This window comes from Rutidosis leptorrhynchoides, chromosome 2 (genome assembly GCF_046630445.1).
Source record: "Rutidosis leptorrhynchoides isolate AG116_Rl617_1_P2 chromosome 2, CSIRO_AGI_Rlap_v1, whole genome shotgun sequence".
In the NCBI taxonomy this organism is placed as follows: domain Eukaryota; kingdom Viridiplantae; phylum Streptophyta; class Magnoliopsida; order Asterales; family Asteraceae; genus Rutidosis; species Rutidosis leptorrhynchoides.
Window position 1 is genome coordinate 213,231,648 of NC_092334.1, and position 25,067 is coordinate 213,256,714.

Consider the following 25,067-nt stretch of genomic DNA (forward strand, 5'->3'; position numbering starts at 1 on the left):
TCAGGAGAAGTATATTGAACGAGTGCTTTCACGTTTCAATATGAACAATGCCAAACCTGTTAGTATTCCATTAGCTAACCATTTCAAGTTAAGCAAGAGTTCTTGTCCCTCATCCAAGGAAGAGATCGGGGAGATGTCGTCAGTACCATATTCCTCAGCAGTTGGAAGTTTGATGTATGCGATGGTGTGTACAAGGCCCGATATTGCTCATGCAGTGGGAACGGTGAGTCGTTTTCTCTCGAACCCCGGGAAAGAGCATTGGGATGCAGTAAAATGGATTCTCAGATATCTTAAAGGTACAAAGAATCTATGTCTTTGTTACGGGGGAGCTGATCCAATCTTGGAAGGCTATACAGATGCGGATATGGCCGGAGATCCTGATAGTAGGAAATCTACTTCAGGATTCATTTACACTTTTGCAGGGGGAGCTGTTTCATGGCAGTCAAGACTACAGAGGTGTGTTGCATTATCCACAACTGAAGCAGAGTATATTGCTGCCGCAGAAGCTGGAAAAGAAATGTTGTGGTTAAAGCGTTATCTCCAAGAATTTGGAATCAAGCAAAAGGAGTACAAGGTACATTGTGACAGTCAGAGTGCTCTAGATTTGAGCAAGAACTCCATGTACCATTCCCGTACAAAACATATTGATATTCGCTATCATTGGATACGCGAGGTAATTAATCGACAACTGTTGAGACTAGTGAAGATCCATACAAAGGAGAATCCTGCGGATATGTTAACAAAGGTGGTGACTCGAGAGAAGTTGGAGTTATGCAGAGACATAACTGGAATGTTCGTGGATTCAGCTGGAGGGGGAGAATTGAAAGTTTCCAGCCTACAATCTAGAAGCTCACCTTCTAGATGTTCAAAGTAGCCTTCTTTGAACACCATGTAGAAGAAGCAAAGATGAACACGATGACGGCCGCCCACCATCTCCGTTCACACCCTTCCACCGCCATAGAATTTTTGCTATAAATAGAGATGCAAACTTTCATTGTAAATCATCCCAAATCACTCAGAGAAGTATAATCACAACCTAGAGAGTGTGTGTGAATTTTGAGAGTTTTTTTTTTTGTAAGAGTTTTGTAATACTCTGTAAATCTATTCTTGTGAGTAATAGAGTTGTTTTTCTCTCAAATTTGTATCTCCCAACGTCCAGGCGATCCCCTCTTCCTAACATGTATTTGTTCCAGGTAATATCTAATATCTGACTACATTCGTCACGTGTGATATAATTTATCTCAAAACTTACGACGTATTTAAAATGTACGTTTTCACTGCAGGACCGGACTGCACATCTGTAAGATATGTTGGTTTAGATTGACCATGCCTAAACTGATCAACAATAGGCAGTAAATAAGTAAACACTCCAAAAGTTATACTTTCAAATGTACATTCACGACGAGAAATTCGAATACAATTGGTAAAACCGTAGAAGTCATTTCACGTATCATGCTAAATGTTGGTATCCAAACGAATCATTCGTTGAGGTGCACAACTTTTCATGATGCACGAACATGATGTATCTAAACGGTAGAATCACTCCAAGTAATGTGCACTGCAGAGTTGACTAGGGGCAAGAAGTAAACTCAATCATTCAAGAAATATGCAGCGTCACAACATCTACAACGCTGTCACCAAACGTTTGCATAAAGGTGCGGCACCGCGCGCCCCCTTTCACTAGTTTAAACTAAATTCAAGCATTCTTCAAAAAAATAAACAAAACTAAATTGATTTTCAATTTTTATTTTTAAAAATAAAATAGGATCAGAAATAAGAACTTCAGACATCCAAGGAAGGATAAGACATCATAATCTCTCAAGCCCGGCGAAAGGCGAAAGATCTTAATCGGCCACTGCGAATGTCTCTGAGAAACAAGCCTTAGATTTATCATCACAAGTATATCGAGCTTTTCATCTTTCTTTTTTTTTATTAATAAAATAAAACTAATAAAATACGGAGTAATATTTTTAATAAGCTGAACTAATATTGTGAAGTACTCCGTAACGATTAATTAAACATTCATGTAAAACATGAATGTTTAATAAACATAAATAAATTAACAATAAGAGGCATCAGTTCTCCAAGGTGCTGTAGCATCAAGGTATGCTTTCAGACGCAAATTGAGTTTCATCACATGCCCAATTAACTATTAAAAACTTTTAAATATGCGATTGGGACCTGTCGGGATTCAATGTTTAACATCAATCAAATCGGAATTTGTCAGTGGAATGACAGACCATTGAATTTTATCGTCACCTCGCAATTTTAAACTAAACTCAAAATCTCAAATTTTGATAAAAAAACGTTAAAAACAATTAAAATCCTGTTTCTAGAAATCTTAAATCAAAATTACAAATCAAATTATTAAACTTGATGTTGCAAGGTAGAAACAAATATAATAACTATAACCAACAGGAGAACAATAAAAACAAAATTTGAAGAACTAGTTAAGGTTCGTGAGATGAATGAGGGAGCGTACGAGATGATGAGGCATAAATAGAGGATGGATAGAGGTTATAGGTTTACGACGATATTACAAAACCCTAAACTCAATCCGCCCAATTTTTTAGGCCCAAAATAGACTCCGCGGCCCATTCAATCACATTCTATTTTTTTAACCAAAATTTTTAATTCTTATTTTAAAACCTTAAAAGTTTTTTTTTTTTTTTTTGAAAGGCAAGCTTGCATCAGTCCGGACCGAAGCCTAGTCATCATTTGCACACACACACGCGCGCTTTCGGGCAGAAAACCCGAACCACACTCTGAGGATCCGACCCTTTAACCATCCCGAGGGGCAGGCGGGCCGGATCTTAGTCCCGGAGCGGGTCGGTAAAACCTTCCATTTGGGCCACCTTCAAGGAATATATTTCAATTCCTAGAGCGGGTGACGAGGTTCGAACCCGAAACCTCTAGCCCTGCGAGTACACAAGTGTAACCGCGGTACCATCGAAGCAATGCTTCATTGGTTAAAACCAATTATCTAATGGTGATGATATATAGACAACCTTTTTAGTTATGTAACCAATTATCTAATGGTGATGATATGTGAACAACCTTTTTAGTTATGTACACAACCAACATATTTTACAGCGTTGTACAGTACAATACCGTAAAACATGTTGGTTGTATACATAACAAAAAAGGATTGTGTACATATCACTCCCCATTATCTAACATCCGGACTATAGAAAAGCCGCCATGAATAATAACATCGCACTATCACTATTTGAGGTGAAACTTGAAGCCATGATTTCTTAATTGAATAGTCTCTCTTCTAATATACTTAGATCTTTCTCGAAATTTTAGCTTAGATCAAGTCTAGTTATTGACTATTACTCGTGTCTCAAATATATTGTTCATTATTTTATTTTCAAATGTTCTAAATTAATTGTCAACTTTCATAAATGGATAAGAATAATGTGAGAAAAATATTGTGTGCCCCTACTTTATTTATGTTAGAGTGTTAGACAAAAAGATATGTAAAATTAAATGGTAAAACTGTGTGACAGATACTTTTTCTTAAACTGTGTATTTTTTATCCAAAGTCAATAGATTTTGAACAGAGAGAGTAGAATATTAGGACCGGCTCAACCCGATTGTATAGACGAGCTTGGCCATAAGGGTTTGGCTATAGTTTATATATGGGTGATGATATGTACACAACCAAATTGCTTTGAATGTTGTACTGTACAACACAGTAAAGGATATTTGGTTATGTACATGTAAAAAGTAGTTGTGTACATATCAATTCCCTTTATTTATATATATATATATATATATATATATATATATATATATATATATATATATATATATATGGAAAGCCTCTTTTTACTGTAGCACTTTCCTTGAGCGCCATGTGGAAACTCTTTATTGGTTCTTTAAACCAACACGGGTTAGTGGGTTGAATTGAAGAGACCCTCTTGGATCGGGCCACTCATTTGGATCAGGTATTTTATTATTATTTTTTCTATCAAATACGGATTATGTTATTATATTGGATTTTTTAATGTTCATCAATCATTTGTTATTCACCTGTCAAATTTTGAAGCTTACAGCAACTACTTAAACTTCTCTTCATATTCAACAACTGATAACTTTGCCACATCAGCTTTCACTGCCTTCTCTTTTATTAACATGTCGCATGTTTGCGCAGTTGTAGCAAGGTTGAGAGGTGTCTCATAACACCTTGTTTATTTAAATCATTAATATCAATTGTCAAATAGTACTCCAGGCAAAGCCTCTTGTGCCAAAAATAATACCAAAATCTCTCTACCCAAATCCCCTGTGGTATTTCTGAAAGTGGCGCAGAGGATTTTGTAGAGGTGGTCCTTGATGATTGATTTCATTGTTGACGGTGGTCCGATGATGTTTTTAGTGGCAGTGGACCCACTTTGAAGGTATTGCCGGAGTTGCAGGTCTTGCGGTGGCCCGGTTCCATTCTCAAACTTTTTACCCATATCATCACCGCCCCGTTCAATCCCACCACCATTTTTGTGTCACTTTTGGTTTTGATTCGAGTGTGCCACGGTTTGAATTAGGGTTTGTAGAAACGATCACTTGCCTAAAGTGAAGGGATTGTATGATCTTTTGTATATTCTTTGTGTTTGAAGTGTATGTGTGATTGTATCAAAACTGATATTGGGTTTTTTCAAAAAAACTTCATCTCCTTTTTCTTTCAATTTTATAATTTTATTTGATTAATAGAAATTATCAACCGAATGCGTGCATATTTGTTTTATATGCTTCTATTTGGTGCAATTGTGGTTCTCGTTGGAGAAATGATACCATATGTGTCGGTCTATTGCAAAAAATAATAATTTCTCTCTTAGCAACTCACTGACTTTTATGATGGTAATTAGTTAATTTGATGGTCAGATCATTTTTCTTAACACATTTAGATCAACATGATCTATAATTTTGACTTAGTTATTTTTTCTTTACTTCACATGTTTATGTCTACAGCAAGCAATATCAATTATTCATATGAGCTTCTTGCGCCTTTTTACTTTCACTGCAGCTTACTTACTGTGGGTGATTAGTTATTGATATGTACATCTTTCAATTTCACGGAGTGTCAATCATAACTAATTTATGATTTCAACTTTTTGCTTAATATTATTTTTTTTCGAAAAGCAAGCATTATATAAAACGAAAAACGAATACAAGGAGAGTCCAGGAAACAAGCCAAACCAAACGAAAAAGAAACGAAAAACAAGGCTAATCTACATCGCTAGACTACTATGAACAAACGTACAAGAGAAACCGACAAATAAAATGGAAATGCTGAATTAGCCAATTCACGACCTAGAAGATGTATCCGAGACGTAGAAGCCCGGGTTAATTAACCATTGATGCCATTCCAAAGACGACTTTTTGAGCCGTTTTGAGATCCATCTAAAACATATAGTTTGGATGTTGGTTAGGATTCTCGCTGGGATCCACGACTGATTTTTGAAAACAAGATCATTCCGAGCCTTCCAAATAGAATAACACACCACCTATTTCACCCCTTGCCAAATCACTTTTCCTAAGTTTGATGGATGAGGAAACAAGGAGTTATCATCAAAGACTTGGTCCAACGAAAGAGAGTTGATAAACGGAAGATTCCACCATTTGAGAATATGATTCCAAAGCTCTATAGTATATGGACATTGAGATAAAATATGCTCCACCGATTCTATATTATTTCGACATATAGGGCATAAGATAGAATCCAAGTCAATGCCTCTTTTATCGAGTTCAACCCGGACCGGGATTCTTAATTGCATTGCCCTCCACACGAAGATTTCAACCTTTAACGGAATAGCTTTTGTTTTTGAGAGTTTCACCTTGAGCTGATGTATCCGCTCTCATATTATTGATGAGAATAGATAAACTTTTTGTTTTGAAGATGCCATCACTAGCGAGTAACCAAATACAAGAGTCTGATGAGCTATGATTTAAAGGGGCTGTAGAAATTTCGTCCATCAGCAACTGCAAATCAGTTTGGGCCCTTCCACGAATGGGTCTGGCCCAGTTCCATTGAAAGCTGATAAGCCCATTAACGTTTGAAAATCGATCGGCTACCATGGCCTGCTTGTCACCTTCCAGCGCAAAAAGTATGCTATATTTATCTTTTAAAATTGAGTTGCCCCACCACTGCTCGTGCCAGAAACTAATCGCCGATTCATCCCCAATTCCTTTGACAAAAGAATTTGTGAAACTAATTCCAAGAGCGTCGATTGCTAAACCTGCCTTAATGATATTCCTCCAAGTAGAAGAAAATTGCCGGTTGATATCGGCTAAAAAGTCACACTTTTACCCCGGTATTAAGGCCCAAAAACAAGAAAGATTCGAACTTTGTCGGCAAAATACCCACTTCGTCAGTTAGAATTGAAGAACAAGTAATTACGAAGACGGTGCAAAAAGAATCAAGAGAATCGGAGCTAAAACGAAGATTCTAGAGCGAAAACGGTGAAAGACAAGAAATCAAGTTACGATCTAGGGAATCAGCAAGCCAACTGGCTTGCCAAACGGCCTGCCAAACGGCCAGATCAAACGGCCTCAATAAACGGCTTGCCTTAGCAAACGGGCCCTGCAAACGGCTTGCCAAACGGCCTGCCAAACGGCCTGCCAGCCATTTGTAGGCAAATTTTGTGCTTATTTAAAGGGTCTTTGTCATTCATTCCAACACACACTTCAATTCACTTATTTCTCTCTCTTGTACAATATTAGTCATACTCTCAAGGCCTTCGACTCCGTGCGGGAAACCTAGTACCCGGAGAAGAACGCCGAAGATTGTATTAGGAGCGGACTGAAGTCTTGAAGTTGTCACTTTTGTATTCGGAACTCGTTTAATCTACTGGTACTTTTATCCCTTATCTTTATATAATGTCTTATATTATTATTGTTGGTCCCTTGATAACAACAGGAGTATTGTAGAGGGGGGAGGGGGTGAATACAATTTCTTTTAATTAACTTAACAGTTAAACACGATTAGTATTCAAGCATGTAAATTAAATAGAGTCACAGGTAATTTTCAACAGTTATTCTTTATTGATTGAATCACATAAAGAATCACAACTATCCTTGGTGGAATGATAGTTGGTTGATACAGATTACCTAGAATATAGCTAAGAGGTAAACTAAAAGCTATTACACGTTTTTGACTCTAAATGAATAAACCCACACCACTAGTTGTTACAATAGTGGATACAACAATTTATAGTAGTCCTATTAACCGTGTAATGGTTCTATTGTCCACTGGTACATAGGATGTCTGTACTTGTGGGGACAACTGCATCAGAGAGCATGCTCTCCTCTTTCCTCTTTGGTAGCTATTTGCAGGAACACCCCAATTCGGTTTGGCACCACTATTTGATTAAACAAATAGAATGTTGTGTTCCCTAGGTGTTGACAAAGTATAACCCATGTCTGCACATGCGTTAAACTTCTGCATTCCCACGTGGTCTTGTAAGGTCACTTGTCAGCCGCCGACGCGTGTCCTTTTCTGTTCAACTTTGTCTTTGACTTCTGTTGAATAGTACAATTGATGTAGATCACTCGGAAAACTACTATGTTTATAATGGAGCATAGCTGTCTTGTGTAGTAAGCTGCATTCCAGCCGTGCTGGTTCTTCATTGCTGAGACACTTGATATTCTTGAACTGCTGAGTACACATCCTGTGCTGATTGAAGAACACTGTCTACCTTGTGCTGGTAGACTGAGCAGCAAACTACACTCGACACAGCAATATCTGCTGTCTATACATAAACAAACTTGTGCTGGCTGCACATAACATTTTAGTGCAAATAAATTACAGTTTTGTCATAATTAAATCCTTAATTATTTTGGGGACTCAACAATCTCCCCCTATTTGATGATGACAAAACCTATGACATATAGAGAAAACACTAAAGCTAGCACAGAGGGACCTAATGAAAATGGGGCAGTAAATTTGTCCCTTTTAAGTTTATTTTTGGGATCTTTTGCTGAGTTATCTATATCTTATAATTTGATATGATTTTGAAGATAAACTCATTTCACTTTCATTACAGCAGAGTATATACAGTAATTACAAGAACATCATAATGAAAAATGAAATAAACAAAAGATACAATTTGAGCACTAGAGGGCTATCTATCTTTATCTTTATCTAATTTCTTTTTCAGATAGCTCCTCTTGTTTGATTTTCCAGGCTTCAGAAAATAGGATAGGTATATCAGCAGGATCAAATACAGGGATATGAGGAGGTAGAATGATGGGATCTCTTCTTTGTGGGCCTTCACAAGTAGATTTCTTTCCTTTAGATTTTGAGAAAGTACTTCTGCTATGTTTACTACTGGTGCATTCCCAAATTTTGTAGATTTGTTGAAGATCTCTTGGAGTTCTGGCTTCAATGTCTTTTTAATAGCACTTTCAGCTTTACCAATAAAGTACTCCAATATCTCCATCCATTCATTGAATCCTAAGGATCGTAACTCATCATAATTTATCCTTTCTTGAACATTATTCTCCCTGCTGACATTGAAAGCTCTTTTTGTGCCTCAGTGCACTTTGATGATCTTGCTGGGATTTGATCTTCTGTTCATCACATCACCATACCTGCTCCTATAATAATGATCAGATAGTTCTATGGTTCGGGCAGTTTCTATAGGAGCAATAGCAGGTGCTTTCTCAGCAGCTTCTAGTTCATCAATGGCCTTATCCTGTTACTTGATAATGGCTTTAGCTAATTTGAGGGACTCAGCCTCTTGCTTTCTATCAGTAGCCAATTTGTCTTCTACTTCCTGAAGCCTTAACCTCTCTGCGAGTTCAGCATCAGCAGCCTCCCTTCTTTGCCAATTTTAACTTGAATTTTAACTTGAATTTTTTCAATTGTTTACATCTGCTAAGTGTAGCGACCCCGACAAATCGTCAAGTGACGGCGTCGACTACGTGGGTCCCATTACCTGGTCATAAGTCTTTATGACAATGTTTGACCAAAATATGTCACCCTCATTTCAAAATAAAGATTGTTTTCAAAGTTTACAAGAATTGTTCAACCAAAAGTTAAGTTACAAGGTTATAAGTACATTTGAAATCTAGGCGACACGGTTTAAGTAAAGTCAAAAGACGCTCCAAGTAATGCATGTATACTCGACATCCAATGCAAGTATCAAAAAGTGAGCGGAAGCATGTATCACATATCGTGCAAGACCTGAGAAAAATATAGAAATCTGTCAACGAAAACGTTGGTGAAATCATAGGTTTAGTAAGTATTAAACGTTGTTTTTGAACCACAAGATTTTGTATTTTCATAACGTAGATTATCCAAATCATTTGCATTCCAAAAGTGTTGTTATACGCGAGCACTCAATTATCAAAACTTAACCAACGTTACCCCATCACACAGTGCTAGAACCCACACTAAAACACAAAAATATATTTCATCCGCATAACGGTAGCGAACCGTCCGAATGAGGGTTTGTTAAACCCGTATGGCCACACAATATAAGTTCTCGCTTACACCCTGCAAGTGTAACTAATGATAATCGAATTGAGGCATTTTTGTTCTAACTCGCACGTGGAATGTTTGTTTTCACACTTGTGTTCAATACATAAAAGTAAGTAGTACAAGATGTAACGAAGTATATGTTTTCTCAGCCCACGATTTAAAAGTATAAAAGTTGTTGAAAAGGTGGGACTATGATCTCACCTTTGATTGCAAGAGTGAAATAGTACTTCAACAAGTAAACGTGCAAAGAACAATGCTAGTCTCGACCTAAACAATTAGGTTGTATCAATAACGATAGTCACGAAGGGTCAAAGATGTTCAATTAGTCCTATGGCTCAATACGACTCGATTAATATAGCATGTGAAGCAAATTGTCAAGTTTCATGCACGTTACAAGTAGTTAAACATGTTAGAACGATTGTATAATTGTTTGGTTAAGTTTGACTAAAGTCAAACTTGGTCAAAGTCAAAGTCAACGGGGTCGGGTCGGGTGTCCGACAATTTTCTCATGATGAGAAATCATATATGAGCATAATAGTCAAGTCTCATGGTAAACAGGATTATAGTTAAGCGGGAACATTTTGTGATATGAAAAACAAAGACAAAAATGAGCTGGACCAAATGCGCGGCGCGCTGTGGGTTGCGCGGCGCGCACCCAAGTGTAAATCCTGGTCAGAAATTAACCAAGAAGGCAGACATCTGGGATTTTTGATTATGCGCGGCGCGCAGGTATGTGCGCGGCGCGCACTACCTGGGAAACATGTTGTTTGCAGAAAATTGGTCTAAGTCACGACCCAAAACACAATTTAACACATTTCATGCACCGAAAACATTTAAAACGCATATCATATATCATTAGAAAGGTAATTTGACAAGGAAGATAACTAAATGCATTTACTCAATCAAAACCAAACAAACTCATATCAAAATCACCATTAATGCTCACATTTATTACTTCCAAGTTCATAAATGCAATTTAATGATTCGGAAATTTAATACACCCATTTAATAAGCCGTTGTGTAGATAATCACGCATACAATGTATCTAAACACTTACAAACAACATTACATGTCATTCAAAGCATTACAAAACCATTTCAAGTTCATGAAACCCTAACCCATATTCACCAAATTTCATAATCAAGTTTATGAACTAATCCATGTCAACCTACATACCAATTTGAAGCTAGTGATGTTAGGAACACAATTAAAACATGATCTTTCATCTTTAACAACATATGAACACCTAAAACTCAAGATTAAGCAAGCATTCTTTCAATATGAATTAGTTACACCAAACTAGCAAGAACAAGCATACAAAACACATAATCATACTAGACTTGAGCCATAGACACTAATTAACAACCTTTTTAACTCAAAAACTCAAGAACACATAAAATTAGTGATTTTAGAAAGTTACCCAAATTTGATGAAATCGGTATGGAATCGAAGAGGAAGATGCAAGGATTCCAAATATGTAATTTGTTTGGATTGAAGCTTGATCGATTTGAAATGGATGATGATTTCCTTTTTGAAGGATTGAGAGAAAATGGAGAAGTATGAAAAGAAATTGGAAAAGAAATGAAAAAGAAAGATGGGGAGGAGGTTGACTAGTCAAAGTGCTAGTCACCTCTTTGTCTTTTTGGCAAAACTAGTCCCTCTAGTTTGTAGTCGGGTGCGGGAATTAACCGAACGAGTATTTTGAATTACACGGGAGTACTGGAGACGTTATAATCCAATAACGAAAATATTTTAAGAATGTAGCTAATGGAGGATACGAATCGAGATACTGAGGATATTAAATAATAAAAAAAAATAAAATAAAAAATAAAAAAAAGACGGCGTTAAAAATAATTTAACGAAAAAATGCGGGATGTTACATTATCCACACCTCAAAAGAAATTTCGTCCCGAAATTTAGTTGGAAGTAATAGTCGATGTCTCTTGCTCGAGACCTTTCGTTGTCAATGCTATAAGTAAGTGAGGATACGTCCTTGGACATTTTCACGATTTCGGATAGTCGGGATTTTACGTTGTATTAAGGTTTGGTTTTTACGATCCCCGGTTTCAACTGGTTTTCCTATGAAGAGTAGTTTGTCATCGATAGTTGATGTACCTAGTAGGATTGCACGTTCCTGTTCCGCAGGACACGTTTTTAAGTTTGTTACACGAAATGTAGGGTAAACGGAAACTTAATTGAGTCGGAAGTTCTAAACGGTAGGAAGCGGTTCCAATACGCCCCAAGGTTTCAAAAGGTTCGATATTGCGGATATAGCCTTTCTCGATTTCCCAAAATGGATTACACCTTTCCAAGGTGCGGTTTCTCAATATTATGCGGTTACACACTGGGATTTGTGAGGTTTTCATCTAAGTTTGGTATAACTCTTCTGGAGACTACGAGTCATCTCGAGCCCTTCTCGGACTTGAACGATCTCAATTGTTGTTTCTTGATGGAGTTCAGATTCGGTGATTTGCTTGCCACATGCTTTGGTTAAATGAATCGGGGTATGACATTAGCGGTCCTATAGGGTTTCGGAAAGTGCGTGTGAACACACGAGTGGTAACTACTGTTGTAAGAGGGATCTACTAAAAGCGACCATGCAAGTTTGAAACATGTCTTTCGAAGACGTAAATCGTTCGTTTGTTCGGTTCGTCTGTTTGTGGGTGGTACGCGGTACTCATGTCTAAGCGGGTCTCCAAGGTTTCTTGTAAAACTAGAGGCGAAACGAGTATTTCGATACGGGATAATTGACAAAGATACTCCGTGTTGGAATAGAATCTCTTAAGATATGTTTGAACAAGTCAGTTAGGGTTCAAAAAATGTTCGTTAGGACTATTCACCCTCGTGGCGAATACTAATGTAATATGAGGAATTTCTCTATCCATGGAGAAATGTTATAAGGAGTTTCTTTAAACGGAAATGCGAGCGATAAAGATAGGAGTGAAATGAGGACTTAGAATAGGATGAGCTTGCATCTCGAGGTTGCCATAACGTGCCTCTAGTTGTCAAAAGTTGAAGTCTGAAAGAGAAACGAGATAGTACACGTAGTTGTATAGTTCGGGGTTGAATTATAGTTGGCCGATTATCAGAAACACAAGGGCGTTAAGTCAAAGAAGAGTGAAGTATCGTTGGATTGTGTGTTATCTTAATTTCCAGTAATATCAGACGGTAACGGTGAAATAACAGAGGTATGTAGTGTGGTACGTGATGACGAGAATATTGATCGGATCCACAATTTAGTATTTGAATTCTTCGTGCAAAATAACGAATTTCCGTTCCGTTGATTTCGGGTCGAGGGAGTATGCCTTTCGGCGTCCAAGTAGAAATATTTCCATATTTGAGTCCCATCTGGTGTTGTACGAATTTAGCTAGAAATGTTGGTGTGAAGAATCACGCTCTAGGTTCGATCACGGAGAGATTAAAGTCGTGTAACACGAGAAAAGTCAAAAATGAATTTTCGGTAAGAACCGGTGAGATCTAAGATTTTACGAATACAAGTCTGAGTTGAGAGAGTTTCATGATTACGTGTGGCTTGATTTCGAGATTGATTGTAATGCCTTGTCCAATTCTTAACATCATGGTCTAGAAAATTGGACTTCGTTCGACAGAAATTCTCACTCGGAGAATTTGGTATAGAGTTGCTCTTTTCTCAAAAGTTCAAGCTTAAGATGGTGATGTTGTTCGTTTTCCTTCTTTACTTGAATAAGTTAAGATGTCATCTATAAATACGATAACAGATTAGTCTATATGAATTTGCATACGCGGTTTAGGAGGTTCATGAATACGGGCAGAGTCCTAAATAAATCGAATGGTACTAAGAGAGGTTTACAACTAACGTTGCGAGTTTGAAAAAAAAAATGGCTTAGGAGACATCGTCTCCCTTAACCCCCAATTGATGATAACCGGAACGGAGGTCGATTTGGAATACACGGGATCCACGCAAATAATCATGAGGCCATGGATACGAGGAAGAGGGTATCGGTTTCCAACCGAAATTTCTTAGTTCACAACAACCTATACATAATGGTAGGGAAACAATTTCACCTTAACGAATAGGTTTTTGAGCTCCTTAGTTCTATAGGTGTCAAGTCAAAATTCTTAACGTATATCCCCCGATAAAATTTATAGGCACACAATATGTTTCCGTGGGTCACTTAAATTGCTTAAGTAGTATCTAGGGGAAAAAGTGGAGTGCAAAGAGCACGAGTCAAAGACTTGGTTAATAAACGTCTAGCGGTAAACGAATCGAATAAGTATGAAATATACGGTTTGTTGTGAAGAAACTTACCCGTGACTAGTCCATCGTCGTCTCGGGCATCCTAGGTGTCGATGTTGAAAGTTCAACGGCGTGCGTTGGGGTTGATTTTCTTATTTGGGCATTCATTCCTAAAATGACCCGATTGGCCACATTTGTAGCAAATACTCGGCTTTGGTGCGTCGGGCCCCTTTTGAGTGACGGGGGCGGTACTTCCACAATACTTGGCAATATGACCACTACCTTGGCACCGATGGCAAATTAGCTTGCCACATTCACCAAAATGATGCTTGTGGCATTTGTTGCAAAAAGGTCGTGTCCCGGCATAACTTTTCTTGCCGACGGGGGTGAGAGGTTCCTTGGCAAAGTTGTTGTTGTAGTTGCTCGATTGGGGGGCTTCCCATTTTCTTTTGTTGTCACCCGACTCATCCTCGGCTTTAGGTGCCGGCACTTCAATCTCGTCTACCGTTTCGATCAATTGACGGGCCATATTCAGGGCCTCTTGGTGATTACTGGGTTTGGATGACATTACTCCTTGTTTGATGCTCTTGGGAAGACCATCCATGTAAAGTTCAACCCTTAGAGGTTCGGGGGTCACGAGGTTTGGGCACATCAAGGATAGCTCAGAAAATCGTTGATTATATGCCTTTAGGTCATTCCCGACCGCTTTTAAAGTTCTTAGTTCGTGTTCGAGCTTACGGGTCTCTTCGCGCGGGAAGTATTCGGTGATCATCTTTTTCTTTAAGTCGGCCCATGAGAGTGTGTGGGCTTCATCGATACCCACCGACAGCACATACGTATTCCACCATGTGAGGGCGATACCGGCAAAAGTGTGGGTGGAATATTTGACTTTGTCTTGGTCCCGACAACCGCTTATGCTAAAAACGGCTTCTGTTTGCTCAAACCATCGGGTGAGCACAACCGGTCCTCCGGTCCCATCGAAGGTGTGAGGTTTGCACCCCATGAAAGTTTTGTAGGAGCAACCCTCGTTTGAATTACCGGCTCCATGGTTGTTGTGGTTGTGGTTGTTATTGATGTCGGAGGAGATACTAGCCATAGCCGCACCTATGGCGGTGGCTATCATGCGTTGAAAAGCTTGTTCGGAAGTTTCATTACGTGGTCCGCGACGGGGAGGCATTGTTCCTTCAAGACACAAGAATATCGTTGATTAGTATTCTCAATAATACTAATCATGATAGGGAATGATGATGTAGAGAAAATTTTCCTTGACTCGCCTTAAATTCTTTATGTCATAATGTCGGAATGTCCATATGAATCACCGTAATATAATCCCGGAAATTATATTACCCTGATTCTCGTGTGCATTTAACATTACCTCATAAAGTCAAGGTGGCGCGTCAACAAAATTTATCAACGTAAGATCAAGATCGAATACGAGTTAGATATGATTGAAGAGTTCGAGTATAAATGTACAAATAGTCAAGTAATTCCTACTTCAGTCTATATGCCGGTTGTAGTCTAGATTCACCTATGTACCCTATGACTCGGGGTGGACACAAATGAACTCTAAATCCCTACAACCAAGGCTCTGATACCACTTGTAGCGACCCCGACAAATCGTCAAGTGACGGCGTCGACTACGTGGGTCCCATTACCTGGTCATAAGTCTTTATGACAATGTTTGACCAAAATATGTCACCCTCATTTCAAAATAAAGATTGTTTTCAAAGTTTACAAGAATTGTTCAACCAAAAGTTAAGTTACAAGGTTATAAGTACATTTGAAATCTAGGCGACACGGTTTAAGTAAAGTCAAAAGACGCTCCAAGTAATGCATGTATACTCGACATCCAATGCAAGTATCAAAAAGTGAGCGGAAGCATGTTTAACATATCGTGCAAGACCTGAGAAAAATATAGAAATCTGTCAACGAAAACGTTGGTGAAGTCATAGGTTTAGTAAGTATTAAACGTTGTTTTTGAACCACAAGATTTTGTATTTCCATAACGTAGATTATCCAAATCATTTGCATTCCAAAAGTGTTGTTATACGCGAGCACTCAATTATCAAAACTTAACCAACGTTACCCCATCACACAGTGCTAGAACCCACACTAAAACACAAAAATATATTTCATCCGCATAACGGTAGCGAACCGTCCGAATGAGGGTTTGTTAAACCCGTATGGCCACACAATATAAGTTCTCGCTTACACCCTGCAAGTGTAACTAATGATAATCGAATTGAGGCATTTTTGTTCTAACTCGCACGTGGAATGTTTGTTTTCACACTTGTGTTCAATACATAAAAGTAAGTAGTACAAGATGTAACGAAGTATATGTTTTCTCAGCCCACGATTTAAAAGTATAAAAGTTGTTGAAAAGGTGGGACTATGATCTCACCTTTGATTGCAAGAGTGAAATAGTACTTCAACAAGTAAACGTGCAAAGAACAATGCTAGTCTCGACCTAAACAATTAGGTTGTATCAATAACGATAGTCACGAAGGGTCAAAGATGTTCAATTAGTCCTATGGCTCAATACGACTCGATTAATATAGCATGTGAAGCAAATTGTCAAGTTTCATGCACGTTACAAGTAGTTAAACATGTTAGAACGATTGTATAATTGTTTGGTTAAGTTTGACTAAAGTCAAACTTGGTCAAAGTCAAAGTCAACGGGGTCGGGTCGGGTGTCCGACAATTTTCTCATGATGAGAAATCATATATGAGCATAATAGTCAAGTCTCATGGTAAACAGGATTATAGTTAAGCGGGAACATTTTGTGATATGAAAAACAAAGACAAAAATGAGCTGGACCAAATGCGCGGCGCGCTGTGGGTTGCGCGGCGTGCACCCAAGTGTAAATCCTGGTCAGAAATTAACCAAGAAGGCAGACATCTGGGATTTTTGATTATGCGCGGCGCGCAGGTATGTGCGCGGCGCGCACTACCTGGGAAACATGTTGTTTGCAGAAAATTGGTCTAAGTCACGACCCAAAACACAATTTAACACATTTCATGCACCGAAAACATTTAAAACGCATATCATATATCATTAGAAAGGTAATTTGACAAGGAAGATAACTAAATGCATTTACTCAATCAAAACCAAACAAACTCATATCAAAATCACCATTAATGCTCACATTTACATTTATTACTTCCAAGTTCATAAATGCAATTTAATGATTCGAAAATTTAATACACCCATTTAATAAGCCGTTGTGTAGATAATCACGCATACAATGTATCTAAACACTTACAAACAACATTACATGTCATTCAAAGCATTACAAAACCATTTCAAGTTCATGAAACCCTAACCCATATTCACCAAATTTCATAATCAAGTTTATGAACTAATCCATGTCAACCTACATACCAATTTGAAGCTAGTGATGTTAGGAACACAATTAAAACATGATCTTTCATCTTTAACAACATATGAACACCTAAAACTCAAGATTAAGCAAGCATTCTTTCAATATGAATTAGTTACACCAAACTAGCAAGAAGAAGCATACAAAACACATAATCATACTAGACTTGAGCCATAGACACTAATTAACAACCTTTTTAACTCAAAAACTCAAGAACACATAAAATTAGTGATTTTAGAAAGTTACCCAAATTTGATGAAATCGGTATGGAATCGAAGAGGAAGATGCAAGGATTCCAAATATGTAATTTGTTTGGATTGAAGCTTGATCGATTTGAAATGGATGATGATTTCCTTTTTGAAGGATTGAGAGAAAATGGAGAAGTATGAAAAGAAATTGGAAAAGAAATGAAAAAGAAAGATGGGGAGGAGGTTGACTAGTCAAAGTGCTAGTCACCTCTTTGTCTTTTTGGAAAAACTAGTCCCTCTAGTTTGTAGTCGGGTGCGGGAATTAACCGAACGAGTATTTTGAATTACACGGGAGTACGGGAGACGTTATAATCCAATAACGAAAATATTTTAAGAATGTAGCTAATGGAGGATACGAATCGAGATACTGAGGATATTAAATAATAAAATAAAATAAAATAAAAATAAAAAAAAGACGGCGTTAAAAATAATTTAACGGAAAAATGCGGGATGTTACACTAAGTGTTTTATACACAAAAGTTACAACAGCTATTTCTAATAAAGGTATGGATCCAAATCTACTTTTGGAACCCCTTTTACAATTGTGGAAAGATGCTTGTTTGTGCAAGTCTGCTCTATCCATTGTATGCTTGACCATATGTTGTATGCTTGACCATATGGACTCTTGTGATCTTCTATTTTTGGGAAGTGATGAAGTTGACCTTCTGATCCTAAAGTCAATTACTTAAAAAGGTAATTACTTTTGTTTCTTCAGTCTAACAGGATTATGTTTGTTAACAGGTTTTGATGGATCACAGGTTCTAAGAAATAAACGATGAGATTGCAACTGATAGATTCCGGACTATATCTGACCATGCGTTAATGAATTGATACGGTTTATCTTTAATATATTTTGAGCGATGACACTATGCAATATTAATAAAGTTGATGAGTTATTCTTGAACTATGTGTTGTGATTTGAATTAATTTTACTTAATACTAAAGCATCATTTACTAATTTTGGTGTCATTTTTTAAGATGGAAGCGGTTTTAAGCCAAGCACAATAAGGCTTGAAGCACATGTTTCGTTTTAGCCGTTGTCGAGGACAACATGATAGAAGGTATGGTTTATCTTAGAAATGATTTACATTTTGAGGTGTTGTATACTTGTATGTTCTCCTCTTTAATTTCTTAAAGGGTATTACTCATATAATTCTTTTTAGTTTACTCTTAGGAATGAAGTTTAGCTCTTGATTTTTTATTTGGAATAGACTCTACTAAATATTTCACATAGAAAATACTAGAAAACAAATTTAAGTTCTGTAATACCTTTTGTTCCAAACAGCATTTGTATAATACCTTTCCTGAGAACTATTACGTAACATTCGGGCTACGTCATAAGACATTAAACATAGATGCTTGATAGTTATTATTAGATGATGCTCATTTTGATAGTGGTTGACGCTTTAGTCTTCTTTCTGTCTGGCATATTTTGCAGGTGTTTGTGCGATGGATAATATTTAGTTTGTGTTAAGTATATAGTGTTTGTTGATGTGGTACGTTTTTGGTACCCTTATCATCTGCTCTTTTTTTACTTACGATTTTGTTACAAAACTATAATTATAATTATATTATAATACAGATATAATAATATATTTAATTTAATATTTTAGCTTATGTATTAGGGAGTGTACATTAAAAAAATAACTAGAAACAAGGATTTTGGATGTGGCTCATATAGTTGTGAAGTTCCAGTTTTCTTATGTTTTAGGAGTTTTCGATATTCTGTGATTAGTGCATATGTATGAATTTATAGGTACAACCGTACAAGTGAAGTCAACAAAGCCATACTTAATATCGTTTTGAACATAAACAAGTTAAGGAGCCCGCGCTTAGCAGCGGAACTCTAAAGCAGGCCCTAATAGAAAACTAAGTGGTTGGAAAAAAAAAAAAAAACAATGTGTATGAAAGGTGGCCCAAACCATTTAGCGTTTTTTAAAAGGCATCCGTTTTGTGAGTAGTTAGCTACGTTGTGTTCATAAAATTATTTTAAGTTCAACTGTATTGTTGGAAAAATTTAACTCGCGGCGAGCGAGAAAATATGGTCCGTTGTAGATTTTGATGGAGTTTATTTAAGATTTTTTATGAAAATTCTGGTTAAGGGATGATTTGTATTTTGACCAAAGTTGGGGGTCATTTATGAAAAATTCTGGTTAAGGGCCGATTTATACTTTTGACCAAAGTTGGGGGGTTATTTTGAAAAAGTGGATTTTAGTAATAAAATATTGTTAGGAATAGTAAATTGATACTGTGTATTGAATGTATATTAATTTGGTGAAGTTAACAACGCCATACTTGATACAGTTTTGAAAGTAAATTTAGTGAGAACCCATGTTCCTAATATTTGTTTTTTTATCACATTGATCCCATTACCTTATTTTAATTTTGAACGGTAATGATTTGCTTATCGTTTGTACATAACTGATTTATTGTGCTATTATTGTTATAGGTGGTACAGATATACACTATATATATTGCTAACTGCACATTCTATGTGTTCTTATAAATACATTCTATGTTTCAAACTGATTGACTCATGCAATTGCTTTTTTTTGGGAGAAATACGGTATGATTCTTACTTCTTTGGGATTTGTTTAGTGTCTTTTGTTGATTATTATACTTTGTTAATTGAATTTTGTTAACGTGCATAGTGTTAATTTGTTCATTATTATGTAATGTATTGTTGATTATTTTGTAATTTACATGTGATTGCTATTGCAGGTTTGCTAATTGGAGTTTTTAAGTTGCATTTGGACTCTATGTTTTCAACTGCTTTTTGTTAACATGTATACTGTTTATAGTTTTTTGATTTCTATTATTTTAAAATTTTTGCTTAATTTTTGGATACTTATTTTTCCATACAGTGTTGCTGTGTTCGTTGACATTACTGGGTTCAGAATGGTGAATTTACAAAGGTATTGTAGTGTATTTGGGTTATAACTATTCGTTAGTTATAGTTTTTATTCGTATATGTGAAATCTGTTGTGTTGTGTTTTACTAATTTTTTTTTTTTTTTTTTTTTTTTTTTTTTTTTAAAAAAACTTATGTTACCGCTGCTGCTGTGAATTGTATGGTTAACTCTTAAGTTTTGCTTGATTTTGATGATTAATATATTGTGTAGAGTATTGTTAGTATTAGTTGTTATCATGTCTTCTAGAAAAAAAACGTAAGACATGAATTTGTAGTGGTACTATGCCTGATAATTCATATGATATGTTTGGTGTTGGTTGTATATATCCGACTGTATCATCACGGCTGTTATTCACTGATCGGTTAATAAATTGTGATGATCGATTATGTGACTTACCGAATTTTGTGACAACAATTGTTGGTGATAGTATTGATGTTGGTCATTGATAAATATTTGCTACTAAACTGCTATGCATTTTATGTTGCTCAAATTCAGATGAGATAATGTATTGGTGTTAATGCCTATTTGTTACCATTTAGGACTGCACCTCGACTTTATGGAGCGAGCACACTGCACACTTCGATGTACAAACATACAAATAGCTGGAAAAGCCAGTAATACTAGCAGCTAGCTAATGTTGAGTAAGAGACTATAGAGGTGAGGTACGTATGGTAAGATTATAAGCTTATTTGCAAAAGCTTACAGGTGAGTTGATTTATACTCATATTAATATTAAGTGTAAACGTTCAGGAAATGTGGAGCTAAATGGAACGAATGCAACATAATGTTATATGAACCTAACATCGAAGAATTTCACCAAATGATGAACGAGTAAGCGGACTGCTATAGATTATTTCCAACTTATAACTTACAAATTTATTTAGCCTACAAATTATACGTACAGATACAGGAAACAAGTTGCAGAATTTACATCGAGCTAGAAAAAAAAGGAATAGGATCCATAGTATTTTAGAATACATTTCGGATAGTTATAATTTGGAATACATGGTTTAACTATATTAGTTGTATTTCAGAATTTGTTATTATTAAAGCATTTGTGCTAATGTTGATTATCTTTATGTACAGAAAGCTCTTAATGTGAGCCCTCTTAAAACAGTTTATTGGATTATATTTTACTTTTACACCATTGTAAGCTGTTAAATAATGGTAAGGTTTATATACTTAGCTTCATATTGAGTTACTTTTACACCGTTTGATTGAGTACGCTACTAAAGAATTTCTACCTCTTATTATAGTGTGTGCTTCTGAAGGAGCCCGCATACAAGAAGAAAGTTTGAGCTTGATGCAAATGGCTTTAAGTTTACACAATTTCAGAGATTTGGTTTTCTGCAAACTGTTCACAAACAGGGACTTGGTTTTCTGCAATTTGTTCTCATGAACTACCTGTATATATACTCGCTGTATTGAAAGTTTCCAGCCTACAATCTAGAGGCTCACCTTCTAGATGTTCAAAGTAGCCTTCTTTGAACACCATGTAGAAGAAGCAAAGATGAACACGATGACGGCCGCCCACCATCTCCGTTCACACCCTTCCACCGCCATAGAATTTTTGCTATAAATAGAGATGCAAACTTTCATTGTAAATCATCCCAAATCACTCAGAGAAGTGTAATCACAACCTAGAGAGTGTGTGTGAGTTTTGAGAGTTTTTTTTTTTTTTTTGTAAGAGTTTTGTAATACTCTGTAAATCTATTCTTGTGAGTAATAGAGTTGTTTTTCTCTCAAATTTTTATCTCCCAACGTCCAGGCGATCCCCTCTTCCTAACAAGTGGTATCAAGAGCTTGGTTAGAGACGTTGGTTGAGTTTTGGGTTTTCTGAAGTTTTCTCAAAATTCAATTTTGAGTGTACCATTGGATTCATCTCGTCGAACCGAGTCCAACGCAAAAAACGGTGACTTAAACGGAGTTATAACGAGCCCAGAAAACGCGATCAAAGTTTGGTCAACTCGCCGGAATATCGCCGGAGAAGACTACCGGTGCCGGAATTTTCGCCGGAGAAGACGATCACTGTAGCAGCTGGAGGCACTGTACCAAGTCACTGTAGCATTACTGTAGCGGTACTGTAGCAATTCTGAAATTTTACAATTTGGTCCCTGAAATTTTCAGAATTTCATTCTTGGTCCCTGAAGTTTATAAAAATTATAATTTTGCCCCGTAAGTGGAATTTAAGCCGCGAAGTATCTATTCCACCATTTTTAACCGTTCCGGACGTAACGGTGATCTCTGTTTTCTACAATTCAACCCCGTTTGTGTTGAAAAATTATTTTTAAGGTGATAATGTCCACAGAAGAGTCAACATCATCTTCCGGAGCTATGATTATGCTCACAGCAACAAACTACACGCTGTGGAAACCTCGGATGGAAGATCTCCTCAGCTGTAAGGATTTGTTCGATCCTATTGAATTGAAGGGTATAAACCCTAATTCTGCCAAAGAGAAAGAGTGAAAGAAATCAAACCGAAAAACTATTGGTCAGATCCGTCAATGGATTGATCATAGTGTCTTCCACCATGTTGCACAAGAGACAGACGCATATGTCCTCTGGAAAAAGTTGGAGGACATGTACCAGGCCAAGACTGCTCGGAATAAAGCCCTGCTGATGAGGCGTTTAGTCAACATGAAGCTCAAAAGTGGAACTTCAGTTGCCGAGCATACCAGTGAGTTTCAGAACTTGGTCAACCAGTTATCGTCTGTAGAGATGCCGCTTGGCGATGAAGTTCAGGCGCTACTGCTACTTAGTTCCCTTCCCGATAGTTGGGAAACGCTGGTAGTAACACTCAGCAACTCAGCACCGAATGGCAAACTTACCATGTCAATGGTCAAGGATGCCCTATTCAGTGAAGAGGCAAGGAGAAAAGACATGGGCACAGATCAGACCCATGCCTTTGTCACAGAGAATCGGGGGAGACAGCGAATGAGTAGCAAAAATAAATGGAGAGGCAGAAGTAAGAGCAGGGGCAGGTCAGCTGATGGCAGAAAACCAACATATAAATGTCATCATTGTGGATTAGAGGGACATATGAAGAAGAACTGCTATAGATTAAAAGAGGAACAAAGTCAAAGCAGTTCACAGCCAAAGAATAAGGGTGGAGAAACATTAGTGACTATCTCTGGTGATGTAGCTTATTGTTCAACCCATGATGAGACATGCCTTCACGTCTCACGAGAAGAAGCGGAATGGGTGGTAGATACTGCAGCTTCCTACCACGTGACTCCATACAAAGAATACTTCACAACATACAAAGCTGGTGACTTTGGAGCTGTGAAGATGGGAAATTCCAGTTCCGCTGAGATTGTCGGAATTGGTGATGTCAAGATAAACACAAGTTCCGGGAGCACAATCACTTTGAAGGATGTCCGCCGTGTGCCAGATCTTCGGCTGAATTTACTTTCTGGGATAGCTCTCGACAAACAGGGCTATGATAGTCACTTCAGTAAAGGCACATGGAAATTGTCAAGAGGCGCTATGATAGTCGCTCGAGGACACATTTGTGGCACACTGTACAAGACTCATGTGAAGATCTGCACAGACAGCATTAATGTTGCAGAAAAGGAGGCTTCACAAAATTTATGGCACCAGAGACTCGGTCACATGAGTGAGAAAGGGTTGTCTACCCTAATAAAGAAGGAGCTTATCAATGTAGACAAGGATGCTGCACTAGATCCTTGCAATCATTGTCTGTTTGGTAAGCAGCATAGAGTCTCGTTTAATTCCTCTTCAACGAAAAAATCAGAGTTACTCAGTCTGGTACACTCTGATGTTTGCGGTCCCTTGGAGGTTGAATCAATTGGCGGCAATCGATACTTTCTGACGTTTATCGATGATACTTCTCGAAAGGTGTGGGTATATTTCTTACGGACGAAGGACCAGGTGTTCGATTACTTCAAACAGTTCCATGTCATGGTAGAACGTGAGACAGGAAAGAAGTTAAAGTGTCTTCGATCCGACAACGGCGGTGAATACTCTTCCAGGCAGTTCGATGCCTATTGCAGATCATATGGCATCCGACATGAGAAGACGGTCCCACGTACCCCTCAACATAATGGTATAGCAGAAAGAATGAACCGAACAATCATGGAACGTGTTCGGAGCATGCTCAGTATGGCTAATCTGCCAAAGCCATTCTGGGGAGAAGCAGTCAGAGCCGCTTGTTATTTGATCAACCGATCTCCATCAGTACCACTGAATTTTGAAGTTCCGGAGAAACTTTGGTTTGGAAAGGATCCATCATACTCTCACTTAAGAGTATTTGGATGTTTGGCGTACGCACATGTATCCAAGGAGCTCAGGCAGAAGCTGGATGCAAGGACCACTCCATGCATATTCATAGGCTATGGAGATGAAGAATTTGGATACAGATTATGGGATCCAAAGGAGAAAAAGGTGATCAGAAGTAGGGACGTAATGTTCCATGAAAGCCAGACAATAGAAGATATTGAAAAGCCCACAATATCTCAGAAGTCAAATGTTGCTGCTCAGGTGCCAGAGGCAACAACGGAATCATTCATGAGAAATGAATTTTCAGTGCAAGAAGAAATGCCAGAAGTAGAAGATAATGAGGAAAATGACGGTGCTGAGCAGGGGGAGCCACAACCCCATCTGCCAGACGTTCCAGCACCATCACAAGGTCAAGATGATGGTGGATCTCCTCAGAATGTTCCAGAAGTTCGTAGATCTGAACGAGGTCGGATTCCATCGAGTAGATATCCAGAATCCGAGTACCTTCTACTTACTGAAGATGGAGAACCGGAGAGTTTTCATGAAGCAGTAACTCATAAGGATAAAGAAAAATGGTTGCTCGCAATGCAGG

General features: G+C 37.5%; 1 long non-coding RNA gene and 3 other non-coding genes across 10 annotated transcripts; 1 reads left to right on the plus strand and 3 right to left on the minus strand.

The window, feature by feature from the left end:
• Nucleotides 1-1,778: 1,778 nt before the first annotated feature.
• LOC139895473 (small nucleolar RNA SNORD14) lies at nt 1,779-1,902 on the minus strand. The gene has a single exon (XR_011775913.1). It is a non-coding gene; the product is annotated as a small nucleolar RNA SNORD14 (small nucleolar RNA).
• A 165-nt stretch (nt 1,903-2,067) lies between these two features.
• On the minus strand, nt 2,068-2,146 carry LOC139895405 (small nucleolar RNA Z101). The gene has a single exon (XR_011775857.1). It is a non-coding gene; the product is annotated as a small nucleolar RNA Z101 (small nucleolar RNA).
• Nucleotides 2,147-2,170: 24 nt separating this feature from the next.
• Nucleotides 2,171-2,264, minus strand: LOC139895414 (small nucleolar RNA snoR14). Its single transcript, XR_011775866.1, has one exon. It is a non-coding gene; the product is annotated as a small nucleolar RNA snoR14 (small nucleolar RNA).
• Nucleotides 2,265-18,069: 15,805 nt separating this feature from the next.
• LOC139891677 (uncharacterized) lies at nt 18,070-21,544 on the plus strand. Of its 7 annotated transcripts, none has more exons than XR_011773788.1 (8): nt 18,070-18,386; nt 18,764-18,821; nt 20,047-20,111; nt 20,190-20,240; nt 20,776-20,898; nt 20,987-21,067; nt 21,323-21,403; nt 21,493-21,544. It is a non-coding gene; the product is annotated as an uncharacterized lncRNA (long non-coding RNA). The 7 variants fall into 7 exon arrangements; XR_011773787.1 differs by lacking the exons at nt 21,323-21,403; nt 21,493-21,544 and adding an exon at nt 21,141-21,316 and having other exon boundaries at nt 18,098-18,160; nt 18,304-18,386; XR_011773785.1 differs by lacking the exons at nt 21,323-21,403; nt 21,493-21,544 and adding an exon at nt 21,141-21,316.
• The last annotated feature ends 3,523 nt before the right edge of the window (nt 21,545-25,067 follow it).